Genomic DNA, 13,015 nt, shown 5'->3' with positions numbered 1-13,015 from the left:
TCATGCTCTTTATAGTTTATTCTTCTTATTATATGTTCTGGGGGCTCTTTAATTTCATCCTTGGGTTGTATACACATATTACTGGTGTTTTTAGAACCACTTTATGAGTACAAAATCTATTCCCTGTGCCCTCATCAATTTGAAATTACCATTTTAAGGCTGATTAAATAAGGATTAGTGCCAATGTTCTACTTACTAGGCTGTGTCTTCAACTGGAACTGATGATGTAGTATTTGTCAATAACTAGTTCACAGCCCTAAATTCCACAAAATGAAACCTTTGCATCAGAGTCCATCTGTCTGAAAATTTTGAGGCAAGCTTCCATGAATAGGAAAGCCATCTATTATATGATGATATAAGTATAAATTGGCATGTATCACAGCTGTTTGATTACTGCTGGGAAGATAACTTGCATTCCCCGTAAGCCCTCTATCAGAATCCAGCAGTGATGGATTGAATTTCCCTTGCCTTAGCATGATGATGGATTGCTTTAGGAGAATATATATGAATTGTAGAATCTCTGCAGAAATTAATTAACATCACAACAAGAAGATGTTAGCATTGATCTTTGCCATAATATGAGATTGATCCAAGGAGTTAGTAAAGTAGCCACTAATCTTTCTGAAAATATAAATGGGTGAGCATTCATCCAAGTTTTTTGTTCAGTGACACCTAGTTCATTATCATGTACCAATTAAAAGGTTAAAATATATATTATTGCCAGTTATTGCAAATCTACACATCTACAGAGATTTCATATCAGTAAATTAATATGACATGACTCTATGCACAGTTCATAATGTACATTTTGTAATATGAGTCCTTTGGAATGATCCTTCATAAGTGAAGGAAGGAAAAGATTAGGTGGTAATTACCTTAGGATGTAGTGCTAGGTATGAGGCTCGAAAAGTTCCAGGCTCCAGCACCTTACGATTACCCTGTAACTGAAATCTGTGAGTACAGCTCCTCCAGTATAAATATTTTCATCTGCTTTACCCATTTTCCTAAATAGGCATTAATGTTAACTAAATTACTATACTTCAAGCTTATAATCTATGTAGATCATTGAATAAATCAGAGCTAAACAAAGAATACAGTGACTATCCTTTGTTTCTTATATATGTTGATTAGGTGAATGATAGAAAGAAATCCAGAAGAGCGAAAGTAAAACAAAGCATTCTAAATTATTATAGTAAGTTTTTAATGTCCTTAAATGGAGTTATAAAATTATGTAGAATGATATTTTATAAATCTCAAGTTTATCATAATTAAAAATACAAAGAGAAAAAAGCATCAAACAATGACTTTAAAATATTTTAAAGAACATATTTTAGTACTTGAAGTATTTAGAGGGAAAAAAAGTTAGACATTGTTTTCTTGATTTTAAGAAGGCCCTTTAGGAATCTAGTCCATTTTTGGTTGATTGACCAATTTTGTTGACCTTGTTTGAAAATATACAGAAAACTTTTAAAGCATATATTTAGGTATACTGATTGAAATTCAGTTGCTCAAGGTGAAAGCAAACCAGATCAAAATCAAGTACAGAGGAAATACAAAAAGTACTAATAAAACTAAAATTGATCTTCCTGGGAAACAGGTGCTGAGCTGGTAAAAAGAAGTTAGTGGTTAACAACAGTGCACAGCACCTTTGTTTCCCTCTAAAACAAAAATGTTTAGTTCAGTAACAGCAAGTGAGTTCCTCAGGGAATTATTCAAGAAGGCTGATGGAGTCCTGTGAGATGAGTCATGAGTTTATTCTTGGACTTCATGAAAAACAAAGGTTTATAGACTGAGAAAGTGTGAAGGAAAATATGAAAAGGAGAAGTCATTTTAAAATGCTCTGTTTGCAAAGTTAAGTAATTAAATAAGTACTGGAAAACATGAAATGCAGACTACATCTACCATTCTCCCCCAAAGGAGGAACTGTCAGTGATACTATTAGAAGAAATGCAGCCAAGGAACTCAATTTCAGCATGATTCAGTATGGGCAGGAGACTCTTCTATTCCTTCCTATATTCAAGGTTTAAACATATATTTCAGATCCATTAAATAGCAGATATTGTGCTAGGTGCTGAGGATACACACATAAATAAACTACTGTTTTTCATGTTAAGAAATTTATGATCTTGTAGGAGAAAGAGTATGAACAAACTCTTTACTGAGTGCTAGACACTATAACCTGGTGCATAAGGGGATTTTGCTTAACTCTGTTTATATAAATCAGTTCAAAAGGGAAACAATGAAGGGAATATAAAAAACATAAACAAGCACTGCAAAAATAAGGCCAGAAATCTAGGAAGTTCAGAACAAAATAGTTTTCTGAAAACAATGAATTTGAAATGTTAGAAAGAGACAAAGAGCACTGTCAAGGGTCAAATGCAAATTTTACTGAAGAGATAATGTGACTGAACACCTTTGCCAAAATTAATTGTGAAATGTCACATCTAAAACTGCCTTTGTTGATCTTGATGCAAGTATTACTGACACTTCCAACAGAGTATTTTTCAAAGTTCTACTACTGAATGTGGATTAATTTGGTTTATGGGAATCAAATAATAACTTTCAATTATATCTATCATGTTTCAAATCATATGCTCCACAACCAAGCTAAAGGAGAACAGGTAGTTTTTGATCTTCGATAAAGAAGTACTACTAATTTCACAGAATATAGCTAATATAACAAAAGACAATATCTCAAGTTTACAAATGGTTTGTTATTAGATTAAGATTGTAGACAATACAACTTTTTTAATTTTTAATTTTTATTTTTGTGCTGCTGGGAATTAAAGTCAGTGCCTTTCACATGATAGGCAAGTGCTGTACCAACTGCAGCTTATTTTTTTAAGAATGAGTGAAGAAGCCTTAAATCTTTCCTAGTTTCTCTCGATCAAAATTCAGTTACAAAATAAAAGTTAAATTATAGCACTCCATTGAGCAAAAGCCAGTTAATATAAAACCTTTTTGTACTAAATTGTATTCTTATATTTGCTAGAAAAATTTGTCACAGAATTTTATAGTAGTCATGCAGATAATTAAGTTCTGAGTCATATTCCAACAGTAAGGAGCATCAGAACATAAATTAAAAGGGTTTTAAGTAACCACATTTTATTTGAATCCTGACTGCACACTCTTAAACAAATACACTTTTGTAGCATTAACAGACTTACAGTGCTACATATTAATAAAAAATCAAAACAGAAAGCCCTTAATCATAACTGATTTTAATTTCAAGTGAAAGTTTGAATTACAATAGTAGCCACTGAATATAATAGTGTTTGAAGTTCTTTCCTGCTGAACTCTAAAATTTCAGCTGATGTTGCATCAATTTTAAGACACATTTCTGTTTAAATAAATTTGAATACACAAATAGAAGATGTAAGGATAACAGCTAAATAAAACAGAAATGGAAAAATTGGCACAATTAAGGAGAGAATATGAAGAAATATAAACAGCAAGCTCATGAAAATCACTGAGGCAAATGCATAATAAGTGAATACAAAATACAAAGAAAGAATTCTAAAACAGAAGTAAAGGAATAACATGAAGATATGATCTGGAAATAATAATAGATTCAAATTCATATTAATGTAGAAATAAAAAATTAAAAACAAATTAACCTAAATAAGCAAAACCTGAATGAATACAATGCTCTCTAAAAAATAGGATGATTTAAAATGTTATCTGAGAGTAGATCTATAAGGGAAGGTATACAAATAATGAAAACAAAAACATTTCATGAATAAAGAAATATCACCTTTTATGTGATATTATAAAAGTTAGAAAAAGAGTAGTTTGAGTTAAACGTATCATGATTGTAATAGAATGTGTTAATTTCAATATCTTAAACATAAATGCCCATCTAATGGAGACATTCTTCCAGTGACTGAGAAAATAAATTCATACACAATTAATATATCACATGTAGGCTCAATTCCAAAATAATATTCCCAAATATTCAGTATAGAAATAAGTCAAATCATATCATACAATATCATCTTTCTTTGTATTCCACTTCTGAACAAAAGAAATATACATAAATATGTGTATTTATTCATATATATATATATATATATATATATATATATATATATATATATATACTGTTCTGGAGCTGCCCTGGACAAACACCCCTCTAAGTCCTGATGTTCCAGGGCACTGAACAATTATTGTGTCTTCTGCAGTAACTTGGGCATTACCCCAGCTCAAATAACAAGGCGTGGCTCCAGGTGTAGGCATCACCCACTGGGGTTGAGGTACATTCACCTGTTCCTTACTTTATTTCCATAGATATAAGTGCCTATGCAGATGTATGTGTATGTGTGTGTATGTATGCATGTGTGTGTGTGTGTGTGTGTGTGTGTGTACAAATATGGATGCAATGATTTCTAGGGTATTTTCCTCTATTTTTATCTTTATATCTCATGTTCTCTAATTTCAGTCATCATATCGATAGAACTAAATTCAAAGTGAAGAGATACTATAATAATTGCTATATCTTCCCCTGATCTAATTATCATCCCATTTTATCTTATAGATAAATTGAATTAGTTTGATAAAATTAGTTTTTCCAGTTTTATAGAGTCAAATTTCAAAATCTACATTTATAGAGTACAAGCATGACACAGATACATAGAAATTTTCAATATAATTTATGATGATTTGTACTGATTGAACAAAAGCCACTTTGTACTATATTTGCATTTGGTTATGTATAGTGTTCTGAGAATGGTATTTCAAAGAAAAACTAAAAATGAACAAAGCAAATCACAGAGTGCAGAAAACTTTATTTAGCATTTTGAATCTTGCTAAATTCATCTGGATACATATTTCAAATTCAAAGTTATAACAATCTCAAACAGATAAAAATTTCAGACAGGCATTATTATCCTATGTACATATATAACTAGATGACCAGTGGTATTCTACATATAACCAGTATACTCCATTATATATTACGTATCAAAGTACATTCTATTGTCATATATAACTAATTAAAACAAATTTAAAAAATTAAATTGCAAGAATCTTTGCAATCTTTTTAAAAGCAGATGAAATACTTTTTTCTTTATTAGTTTTATTTTTTTAAGTATTTTTTAGTTGTCAGTGGACCTTTACTTTGTGTGTGTGTGTGTGTGTGTGTGATATATATATATATATATATATATATATATATATATATATATATATATATATAGCTCAGAATCGAACCCAGTGCCTCACACATGCTAGGCAAGTACTCTGCCAATGAGACACAACTCCAGCCCATCTCCATTACTTTCAGATGTCTGAGCATTGGGTATCATTCATTAATTCATTATATCATGCTACAAATATTTAATGAGTTCTTACTCTACTTAAGCATTCAAGGCCCTGAGGAAGAATACAAATATGGTCCCTATTAAGATGGCATTAATAGAGCTCTTGCAGGTCAATCAATCCCTTAGGTCCCTGACTAGTTCAGCCACAGCTACCTAAATTAAACTGGGATTGTCCAAGTACCTTCTCTGTCTGGAATTCTGTGATTGTTGTGAAAGGTAAACAGTGTGTTGACTTTCAAACATGTAAAACTGCTTAAAATGGCAAAAGATATTACGTACCAGCACCATACAAGAAGTAATTTATTTTTAAAAGATAATCAAATATTTTATTAAATAAACTTTATTCTCCTGTAGAATTGTAGCAAGACTTAAATATTTCTAATATCTTTAAGACTTTTCTACCATATTATAAAAGTACACATATTTTTACTTTATTCTATGAGAGGAAATAAACAAAGTTTTTAAAATTTTTTTCTTAATTTACATTTTTGTCCTGAATCGTTTTAATGTTTAAAATTAAATTGATTGTGCATATCATTTATAGGTGTTTGTTTGTTTTGCAGTCCTGAGGATCAAACCCAGGGGCTTAAGAAAATGCCCTACTGCTAAGCCACATCCAGGATCTTCTAAACACTTTTAAAAATAAGTGTTTTATTATCATATATTAAGTTGAGCTAATATTTGCTATGTATTACACTGACACAGCAATATCTGAAGAGTATCAATTACAAATTTCCTAAAGAAATTTGAAATTTTGCAGTCATTTGTGCCTTTTTTAAATAGTCACTGTACAGTTTTCTTACTCATCTAAATCAATTGATACCCTTATAATCTTATATCTGATAGTAATTGTTTTGTGAAGTTGATTCTTTTAATCAAGTGATTTGGGAGGAGTATGCAATTCTTACAGGAAAAAAAATTGGGGGGTTGAAATGGTTAAAATGCATCACCAACTATGTCAAAGCAAGACATTTGTATTGTTATCATTAAGAGCAGAAAGAAAGGAGGAGGAAGGAACAAGTGCATAGAAATGAGAGGTTTTTTGGACTCTGAAAAGAGCTGTGGACTCTGGACAAAGTACCAGCTGTTTTCCAGCTATCTGACCTTGTGCTAGATGATTGAATACTCTGTGAAATGATAGGATAGGACTAGTGATCTTGAAGAGCCATTCCAGGTTAAAAAACTGTAATTTCAACTTTAATATAATGTTATAATTCTGCCTCTTAAAGATAGCCGAGTCCTAATAGTGGCCTCTAGTCATAGTAATTGCTAACCTTTGCTCTGTAACAAATATAACTTTTATGTCAAGTAATTCTAAAAGGTAGGGACAGGAAGGATAAAAGAAAATGAATAGGTACATTGCCAAAAAGAATCCTAAGGTGGCTAACAAATCAGGTATCTGCCCTAAATGCAATAGGAGAGTAAAGAAAGGTCAAAGCTATTGTGGGATGCACAACAGCAAATCTGGAGACAATAGTTTGACCTTGTTCAACTGAACATTTGAAAGAGGAAGTTCAATGTGACTCTGAAGGGTTAGGGATGATTTGATAAGTGAAAGCCAACAAGGAGAATGGACCTTTCTTTTTATATTATAGAGATTCTTTTTATATACTGAGAATGCCCTTTGACTAAAATATCTATCTATGTACATATGTGTATATAAATTTACTTAAATTCATACATAAATTGATACAAAAATTAAGCAGATTCTAAAAAGTAATCAATACAATATATACTTATCAAATGCTGAAACTTTTAAGTAGTTTTTCTGTTTTCTCAGCACCTGCAAACAGAGAGTCTGACACATATTAAATATCAGTAAATACTTTTTGTAAGATGACAAATTAAATATATGCATAACAAGTATAAGCTTTTAGGTCTTCTAAATATCACCGTTATGCCATTTTCCTATACCTTTCTGATCTTTTCTTCAATATAAATATTTGCTGATGCAAGTGGAATTTTCCCTCATAAAATGGGATACTGTAATGTGTGTTACAATAGATATATAAATAGAGTTGTTAATTTATACAAAAATGTAAAAATAAGTGTTGTCTAAACATTTCTAAATATATAAACCCTGGAAATTTCAGACATTTTCCCATCCTAGAAGAGTCTGAAAGAGTTTTCATCATCAGGTAAATTTCAGGGTTCCTTCAAGTATCTAGGCCTCTAATTTGGTATTTGGCTTGATGGGAAGGTCTGTGCTGATGGGAAGGTTTGTTGAGAATTAAAAGGAAAATTAAGTCTAGCCATGATGCTAAATTCAGGCTTGGATTGTACTTTATCAGTCCTTTCAAAATGGTGATCTCATGTGGTTTTTTGTTTTCTTTACTTTTGTTAGCAAAATATGTGGAGGGGGAAGAAAGAGTCACATTTGCAAATATCTACCATAGTGTCAGTTTTAAGTCTCCTAAAATGAGTATGGATTCCAGGGCACCTAGGAGAACATGGCTAGGAGTTCAAAATGGCCAGATCCAGTATGTAATCCAAAGCTGTATGGGAAACTATTAAAGTGATGTTATTAAAAAAAAAGAATCAGTAATTTTATCTCATTAAGAATTCCATCTATAAGTATTTTAAAGTAAATGTATAAATGTTTCAAGTTTAGCAATACGTAGGCTTATTTTTCCAAAATATTTAACCAAAATTTAAGTGGTTTTAAGACATACTAAATATACTAGGAACATTTTATTATTTGAATTTTTAGCAAATAAGTGGTTAGATTTCTTCTGTTTTTACCAAGGAGAAGAAACACCTTCCAATCAACCTTGCTGCCTTTATTTATTTTTTATTGAAGTTCAATAAATCTTTCAGATAGCTTCACATATTGAGAGATACTTTTGACAAAAATGTGTCTCATTATGATTTAAAATAGCACATTCTAACAGCTTGATTGAATACCTGTAGCCTTGTCTTCATTTCAGGAGTTGAAACTAATAATTAATTTTAAAAGCACAGATTTCTAGCTCCTGTAGGTATGAAAACATTTTAATTGCTTTGATAATTTGTTTTCCACCATCATGCATTCTCTGGAGAACTGGAATCTCAAATATCAGTGTAACACAAAGGCAAGAAATAGAATGAAATGTGATTTGTAAAGAGAATGATATGCATGTTATGTACAGATTTGTATTAATAAATAGCATTTAAGAGATGTGCCTATCTGAGACAGGTACATCAGAAATAGTTATCTTGTGTTACATAGAATTACTATAGCACTGATGTGACTTAGATGAGTATATGTTGTACCTAACCTATCAAGTACCATATGGATTGGAGAGTTGTAAAAGCTTCCCATAAAGATTTACTTTTTATATAAGGTAGCTTTTAATCTCTTAGCAATCTTGTGCTCTTTCTAGAAATTCCATATTAATTATTTTATTTCTTTTATCCCTCTCTGAAAACACCAAAATTTTAATACATCACTGAAATCTAAGCAATACAAAACCATAATTAATATACAAAGGATACTTTTAGAGCTTGAAGTCTATTCTCATTTATATTAATAACATATTGAATACATAAAAGTAGACATCAAGTCAGCAGATTACAAAAGAATATGCTTTTGGAATGGGAAGTTATTATTCAATGGGTATAAAGTTTTAATTATTCAGGGTGAATAAATTGTAGAGATCTCAGGTACAGTATGTTATCTGCTATGATTTGGGGGTAGTTTGTCCCCTAAAGATTCAGGGTTGGAAGACTGGTCCTCAAAGTAAGGGTGCTGAGAGGCAGTAGGACCTTGAAGAGGGACCAATGATTTTATTATGAGATAGTTAGATTCTTGCAGAACTGTATTAATTATCTTGAGGGCAGGTTGTTACAAAGTGAGTTTGGTGTCCTCTGCTTTCTCCCTTGCTTCTTCTCTTGCCATGTGCTCTTTGCCACGTGCCCCACTTGTTCATCACATCTTGTACAAGCTTCCATAGTGTGATGTCATCTGCCTTGTTACCATGCAGTATGACACCCTCACCAGGTGTAACAACCAAGCTTAGGTTTTTATTCTTCAAAGCCGTGAGCCAAAATATACCTACTTCCCTTGTAATGTTCCCTGTTTCAAGTATTTTGTGAAAGCAACAGAAAATGGACTAAGAGAATGTCTATAGGTGACAGCAGTTAAAATTTTAAGAGGAAAATTTCACGTTAAGTTTTCTTACCACAAACAATAGGAGAATGCATTGGGAACTTTTTAAAGTTGATGGATAAGCTTAATATGTGATTGTGGAATTGTTTCATAGGTGAATACACAAGTTCAAACCCATAACTTGTAAATATTAAATATTACAATTTGTGTGCCAAATACTATTAAATAAAACGGTCAAATTTTAAGAAAAAGAATGCTTTCAGTTGTGTCTTTATGACCATTACTTATTTCTTATAAATGTTTTTCCTTAAGAGCATGCATTATATGAAATTTCTCATTTATGGTTTGAATTTAACTGAAACTATTTCACACCTAAAATACTTTAATGATAAACTCAGATCAAGGTATGCAAGTATGATTCATAGGAACCCAAATAGGATATTCTTAATTGGACCTTGAAGGTCAAAAAATAAACTAACAAAAATAGATTGTGTAAATAAAATCACAGATGTATGCATGGAACAGAATTCATGAAAGGTATTTTTCAGGTAATTAAATAAATATATTTTAGGCAAAAATTTAAAGTAATTATTCCATGTGAAATTATATACCAATTAATTTAAATATAAGCAAAATCTACTTTTAGGTAGAAAAAATGCAAGAATAGAAGAAGCTCTTAGAAGATGGAAAAATATGCCCTGTTCATGGGTAGGCAGAACTAACATCATCAAAATGGCGATATTACCAAAAATTCTCTATATATTTAATGCAATGCCAATCAAAATCCCAACGGCATTTCTTGTAGAAATAGAGAAAGCAATCATGAAATTCATATGGAAAAATAAAAGACCCAGAATATCAAAAACAATTCTAAGCAGGAAGTGTGAATCAGGCGGTATAGCAATACCAGATTTCAAACTATATTACAGAGCAATTGTAACAAAAACAGCATGGTACTGGTACCAAAACAGGCAGGTGGACCAATGGTACAGAATAGAGGACACAGAGACTAATCCACAAAGCTACAATTATCTTATATTTGATAAAGGAGCTAAAAGCATGCAATGGAGGAAGGATAGCATCTTCAACAAATGGTGTTGGGAAAACTAGAAATCCATATGCAACAAAATGAAACTGAATCCCTTCCTCTCACCATGCACAAAAGTTAACTCAAAGTGGATCAAGGAAATAGATATCAAATCAGAGACTCTGCGTCTTATAGAAGAAAAAGTTGGCTCCGATCTACATATTGTGGGGTCAGGCTCCAAATTCCTTAATAGGATACCCATAGCACAAGAGTTAATAACAAGAATCAACAAATGGGACTTACTTAAACTGAAAAGTTTTTTCTCAGCAAGAGAAACAATAAGAGAGGTAAAAAGGGAGCCTACATCATGGGAACAAATTTTTACTCCTCACACTTCAGATAGAGCTCTAATATTCAGAGTATACAAAGAACTCAAAAACTTAGACAATAATATAACAAATAACCCAATCAATAAATGGGCCAAGGACCTGAACAGACACTTCTCAGAGGAAGACATACAATCAATCAACAAGTACATGAAAAAATGCTCACCATCTTTAGCAGTCAGAGAAATGCAAATCAAAACCACCCTAAGATACCATCTCACTCCAGTAAGATTGGCAGCCATTATGAAGTCAAACAACAAGTGCTGGCGAGGATGTGGGGAAAAGGGTACTCTGGTACATTGCTGGTGGGACTGCAAACTGGGCTGCCAATTTAGAAAGCAGTATGGAGATTCCTGGAAAGCTTGGAATGGAACCACCATTTGACCCAGCCATTGCCCTTCTCGGTCTATTCCCAGAAGACCTTAAAAGAGCATACTACAGAGATACTGCCACATTGATGTTCATAGCAGCACAATTCACAATTGCTAGACTGTGGAACCAACCCAGATGCCCTTCAATAGATGAATGGATAAAAAAAAATGTGGCATTTATACACCATGGAGTATTACGCAGTGCTAAAAAATGACAAAATCATAGAATTTGCAGGGAAATGGATGGCATTAGATCAGATTATGCTTATTGAAGTTAGCCAATCCCTAAAAAACAAATACCAAATGTCTTCTTTGATATAATGAGAGCAACTAAGAACAGAGCAGGGAGGAAGAGTAGGAAGAAAAGAATAATATTAATCAGAGACATGAGGTGGGAGGGAAAGGGAGAGAAAAGGGAAATTGCATGGAAATGGAGGGAGACCCTCAATGTTATACAAAATTACATCAAAGAAGTTGTGAGGGGAAGGGGAAAATAAACAAGGAGGGAAATGAATTACAGTAGATTGGGTAGAAAGAGAAGATGGGAGGGGAGGGGAGGGGATGGAGAATACTAGAGGATAAGAAAGGTAGCAGAATACAACAGTTACTAATAGGGCATTAGGTAAAAATGTGGATGTGTAACCCATGTGATTCTGCAATCTGTATTTGGGGTAAAAATGGGAGTTCATAATCCACTTGAATCTAATATATGTAATATGAGATGTCAAGAGCTTTGTAATATTTTGAACAACCAATAAAAAAAAGAAAAAAATGCAAGAGACACTTTATATGGCGAATTCAAGGGCAGTGCTGAAAATGCAAAATATACATGATAAAACAAGTCTCTTTTATTCAATATTGGCTTTAATAACTAATACAATTATTTTATTGGGATGAATTTTTTTTTGTAATCTATTATATCTTCATAGACCAATATAAAAAACTTTAAAATCTCATCAGTGAAGATAGATATTTGCTTAATAGTTTTACTAAAAGAAGAATTGATAACATAGAACTGAAATATTATTTTGTACTTTAATTCAGAGTACACTTTCCCTCCTAGTCACAAAGAAGATTCGGGAACCACATGAGAATATGTTTTTATCACATTTGTCAATTATATTTTCATGGGGCCATTGTAAGTCTATGAGTGGCAGAGTTAAAACTGGAAAATTCTTATACTTTGCACCCACCTTACAGAAATACTTTGTAATACTATGCGTGGAACCTTGTCCTTAACCAAGCATGGCTAACTTCTCAGGAGGTGCTTTCCCAAATACCATAGACAAAACAATAAGAAAAAGATATTCCAAATATTGGAAGAAATATAAAAATAATACAGTAATGGAATATAGGTTTGTAAGTCACTTGTATATTTTGCCAATGTAACCATGTCCTTCAATTGGAAAAAATTTGAGTTCTCAGAATAATCTTTCAAGTAGACCAGTGAAGACATTTAAAGGATAGAAGATTTCTAAAGGTGAACTTCAGGGCCCCTTCATGCCCTGCTGCAGCTGCTACTCTAACAGATAAAACACTGTGATTTCATCTGTAACTACTGGTGCTCTAATCAGGCCCCAAAATCATTTGAATGGACACTTTAGTCCTGAAATGCATTAGTTCCTCCTACAATTTATATTATCAACTAGCAGAGTAAATGCATGTAAAAGGGCTTGGAGATCTTTGGGAGAACTCTTGTTAAATGTAACTCAAAAGCAGATTTGAAAATTTCCCTCTTTTAAATTTATTTTCCCAGGGTCCTAATAAATGAAAGCTGGACTGCCATCCAGGTTTCCAAGCCACTAGAGCCTGATTGTTTTCTATTT

The sequence above is a fragment of the Callospermophilus lateralis genome, unplaced genomic scaffold (assembly GCF_048772815.1).
Source record: "Callospermophilus lateralis isolate mCalLat2 unplaced genomic scaffold, mCalLat2.hap1 Scaffold_62, whole genome shotgun sequence".
Lineage (NCBI taxonomy): Eukaryota > Metazoa > Chordata > Mammalia > Rodentia > Sciuridae > Callospermophilus > Callospermophilus lateralis.
This window is presented reverse-complemented; position numbering follows the sequence as displayed.